This window comes from Tachysurus vachellii, chromosome 1 (assembly GCF_030014155.1).
Source record: "Tachysurus vachellii isolate PV-2020 chromosome 1, HZAU_Pvac_v1, whole genome shotgun sequence".
Lineage (NCBI taxonomy): Eukaryota > Metazoa > Chordata > Actinopteri > Siluriformes > Bagridae > Tachysurus > Tachysurus vachellii.
Genome location: NC_083460.1, coordinates 8,531,087 through 8,536,555, shown reverse-complemented (window position 1 = coordinate 8,536,555; position 5,469 = coordinate 8,531,087).

Sequence of the window (5,469 nt, the reverse complement as noted above, 5' to 3'; positions counted from 1 at the left end):
TATTATTTATTTAGGAATTTGTTAAAACGCCTACCTGGTTGTTCCGTCGCCCATCTTCAGAGGCGGAATTCAGTCCGCATTTCTAACAAACCGGCCGGGGAGCGGCGCGCCCGACAAGCGGGGCTCTCCGTACTGCGCTCCACACAGTAAAAAACACACACACACGCGCGCGCACGCACAGGGAGAGAGAGAAAGATAGAGAGAAACGAGGAAATTACAAAATGGTTTCTTCCGAAGTGCGCGGAGAAAAAAAAGTTGATATACTCACTTTGGCATCAGCTATCACTCAGGCTCTCTCATTCCTCTCATGCACATCATGCCAAGTCTAAAGTTTGTCCTTTAGTGACAATTAGTGCAGTTGAAGTAAGCATGGCTAACATGGGACTGAGCTAATCAGAATCGCTGACACCACTGAATCTACTGTGGGTGATTCTCTGCTAATGATTCCTGCTAGGGTGTAACTGGAAAAAAAAAAAAAACAGAGGAAAGTCAGTGCACTATGTTACATAATTTATACTATATAGGTGTTGCCTCCGCAGTTAAAATCACCGCAAAGTGATGCATCTAAATGTACATCCATTTTTACCTAGAATTTAAAAGGTAATATGTGTAGAATGCAGGTTTACATTAGTGAACTGTACAGAATGCTTGTGATCAGACTAAACAATGCTGCATGATGTGTATCACAGTGCTGAAACAAACTACAGTATATCACAGTGCTGAAATTCTATTCCAGCCATATGAATAAGATAGATACCAGCATCAGGAACTTTAGACAGTAACAGCTAAATAATTCTGCATAGGACAAAGTTGCATCTGCAGAATAATAAATGTTTTTTGGTGAGAAATGAAAGAGCATGTGACGTTAACGTATTGCTGACATGTAAAGCCTTAATAACCAGTGGGATTCATCAGGAGAACCATAATGCTACAATAAAATGATTAAGATACGATGATCTTAAACCCGCTTTGAGATGTGATTTGAGGTCAGATTTGGGTGGCCAGGTTTATTTCAAGGATGGCCACACCCCTCGATTTAGAGTGTTTGGAGTGTGAAAGCTTTATTTGAAGAAAGATTGTGATTAGTTCTCAGGAAACATGTATACAATGACATATGCACATCACAAAATAACATCCCATACATACACACATAAAGGGTACATGCAAAACAAAACATGTGCACGCAAACACACACAGAATTCATGGTACTACCAAGTGGACCACAATTGCACAAGACTGATCTACTGTGGCATCCTTTAGAGATGCACCAGGGAGAGGGAGAGAGAGGAAGGAAGAGAGAGAGAGAGAGAGAGAGAGAGAGAGAGAGACTTAAAACAATAAGAGCTCTTCTTGTACACCTAACATCAAAAAATACATACAGAAATACCAGTCTGTTCAATGGTGCAATGCATGAATCCATGCGTCACTGTAGTATTTCTGTCCACTAAGTGCACTTGACTTGATCACTCTTATTGAGCAAACACAGAGAATGTCAAAGCTTGGAAAAGACAAGCTGTGTTTTTCTGAGCTATGCACCTTCATTTTTCTTCAACAGTCCACAATCCTTGCTTCTACATAATGCTGTCTTTCTGTACATTTCACCAGGATTTGAAATGCAAGAGATCTTGTTCCTTTAAGTTGAGAGATACTCTGCTGATGAGTGGACCTGCAGAGCCCTATGACCTGTATCTGTTACTAGGTAAAACAGGCAAGCAGTGACTAAGCCAGAAAACACTGCCCTCTAGTGGCTGATAACAGTATTATTATATTAGTGCTGTATCAGTGATATAGAAGTATAGCATCCAGGAGGCATACGGTTTATCCATTTTGCACACAAAATAAAAAAGAGGTCATCTATGTAGGCACTTGAAGAAAAAAAAAAAACGTTCATATTGCTGACATGGAAAAAGCAACACCACAGTTTAAATATAAAATAGAAGACTATAAATATTGCATTCATTTATATCCTATGATGTACACGATACATTTTCTGTTACAGCGTAATTGTTTGCTGTCATACTTTGCCTTACACTCAACATGATTCTGTTGTGTGTTTTTCAGGATGTAACGTAAAATTTAATGAAAGGTTGAAGAATAATTAAAAAATGTTCAATGACAAAAGAGATAGATAGGATAATATAATGAAATAAGATACAATTAACATCTACTAAGCAGCACTTTTTTGGGAGGTAGCTTAAGCGTACTGCTAGTGCGACAGGCTCCAGATACTCAGGATAAAAACTTTAATGAATATAAAAGGATTAGAGCCTTATACATTAAATTAAAGCCCTTTTAATTAAATAATTGACTTATTTGAAGAAAAGATGGCAAGGGGGAACAAAGGATGATGTATTAAGGTCCTTTGAAAGAGAACCTTTTAACATACTATAAACCAAGCAAGGGATTGTATGAATAAATTGATAACTAAGTATCATGTTGTTCTTCATTATTACATATTATTATTATTATTACCTAATTATAATTATAAAATCTGCACCATCATTTCATGTTGGTAATTCTAATTATTTTGCTTATTACTATTGTTTTCATGGTAAAAAGGCAGGTGGGTTATTGTTTGCATCAGTGTGCAGCATGAGAGCCACTATGTACACAGAGATACTTAGAATTTCCAATTAATTGGTTGTTAAACCTTTATACCTTCTTGCATTCCAGGAGAAGGTAACATGCTGATTGTTCTGCTAGACCCAGATGGAGTTGCATGATTGACAATAATCAATGGCCAACTTCTTTGGAACCAGCACATCTTGGATAAGCACTCAGAGAATATTGCTATATCTGCAGTATAATGCTTATGTGATGTGTGAAACTTGCAGTCAATGAACGATTACTGATTACCTTGATTGTATGTATAAAGGTAAGCTCCTTTTCAACGACAAAAGTGTCTGGTTTTATGGGATTTTAAATATTGGTTATTTTCCATTACAGAGATACTGTTGTTCCTTGCCATTAAAGAGATAACTGTAAGTGCAGACACAGTCTGTACAGAAAATCAAGCAGTGAGAGATTCGTTTACATATATATATATATATATATACACCATCACTGGAGCTTTTTGCCAGCTGCCACTAGTACATGGTGTACTTTGTTAGCTCAATCTGAATAATCCTGAACTCCTGGACATTATACTCACCACCCATCAGATCAGAGCTGCTAGACCTAATCCTGCTGGTCACTGTAGCACAGCAGACCACACACCCTAAAATTCTGACATGCATGGAGTCAGATGTTCTATGCACTATGCAGATATTTTGCAAGCAAGTGGAAAATATCTTCAATGTACTAAAATACTGGGCATCATAAACAATGTTGTTTTTGCAGACTCAGCGAGTTGCATCTCTTTTTTGGGTCTAGTCTAAAGATGTATTTCAAGAGTTATCAATTAGAACTGGCATGAGGCCAAATTCTCTCAGAAAAATTGCTGTATGGGCCAGATGTCATCCTACAGCCCCCCTTAAACCCACCAACTAAAAACCTCTCACACAAAACTCTCTCATATATAATCCTAAACTCTCATCCTCATCAGAGAGTACCGACATTCAGTGGAAAATTATATTACGTTAATTTCAGTTGTAATTTTAAAATCAGGTCCATTATTTTGCTATATATTGCACTATGTACAGATCTCAGCATGTTATATTCATCCACAGAAATGAAGTGTAGTAAAATGCATTAATACATGAAGTACATTATATCATGCAGCGTATTCACATAATGTACACAAACAGCACAATATGCTATGTTTCAGCCTATTGACCGACAGTAGCTTTGTGAGGGTAGGACTGAATAAAAATACTCAACCATCCAAGATGAATATCACTTCTTAATAGTCGCTTCTCATAGAAAATGGGTTTAACAGCTCTCATCTCTTTCAATTTAAAGTAGTAGGCTTTCTGGACATGAAAAAAAAAATCTTCTAGTTCACTTGCATGTAACACTATGCAGTATGCAATAAATGGGATTTGCTTATGATAGCAGTAAATTCTGCATCCGCCTCCAGTTTCGCTTCAAATTCATTTTAATCCCATGAATCCATCAACCTTTGAAGTGTGGGCCAATCAAAAAACAGCAAGTGACTGGGGTCACATCAATCTTAAAGCTTCAACATGGAGAAAATGCTTGTTATTATTGTTTTGTTATGGCAATAAGCTTCATGCTCTAAAGGAGTATAAGGTTAGCTGTCAGTGGCTAAAAGTCAGTGAACCACTACTTTAATTTCTTTCAGTTACACTTCACACCAGGACCTTTCATAATCATCTGGTAATCTCTGTGGTGGAGGAATTTACACGGCAAAAAACTGGTTTTAGTCAAACCATCTAAAATAAACTTGCTGCAGATTACTGGAGGAGGAGGATGTGAGTGAAGCTGCTACCAGATGAAATCTCTGCAGTCTTTTGCTGTTGTCTGTTCACAGGGAAATGTTTTCTTTGTCATGATAATTTTATTGTGACTGTACAATATGTTGGAAGAGGGGTTGTGGCCAGAGATGTCTCCATCAGTTTGTGCCGCTTGATGGTCCCAGATATACAGTACAGTACAGTATCTATCAGCATTGTCTCTGCATGCGGTTCTGGTGAATGAACCGCTTCTGAAAAGTCCAAAGAACTTGTTAAAACTTTTCTTAAGAGCATGGAACATCTGCTCTCTCCACTCAAAATGATGCTCCTGCAGGAAGTGAACATAAAATGCTACAGGAAGCATTTTAGTACATGCTAAACTGAGCAATGACATGTTATCTGGATATTTTGTGGAAAAAATATATATATAAATATAAATAAAATATTACCACCTACAACCTATTACCACCTGTTTTCACCCACACAAACTCACATTTTTTTCCCTTTTAATTTGCTTAATTTGATCATATACTGTAGTCATATATGATGTGATTATTGTTTACATTTATTGTAGTGAAATCGAACCAAATAAATAAGCAAATTATGCAAAAGAATGAATTTGATTAAACAGGTTATGAAAACGTAACTCAGCATCATGAAGCTCACTAACTACCATCACCAGACTTTATGAAATTCTCATCCACGCTAGAGTATAGTATCATATTCTGAACAATATATAACATTTTGGAGGGATTTTAACCCTCAACGGAAAAAGTATCAGAGCCTCGAGCGATTCATATCCTCAGTAGAGAACATTATCACAAAACTCAATGTTTCTCATCCTTAGTAGAGAGCAGAATCAGCACTTTGAGCAATTGCCATCCTCAATAAAGACCGGTATCAGCACTATTTATGTCTGGTGGGGTGAGCGATCAAGATGTGTAACAAGACATTGTCATGACTTTGCATCAACAATCTGCTAAGTGAACTGCCTCAAAGTCTATTAAATTAATTAATTAAATAAAGTGGCCTCCAAAGAAAGAAAGATGATGTAATTGAAGTTAGAAGTATGCTGAAATAGCATGAAATGAGAGAAGCATGTATGGAGAAGAAG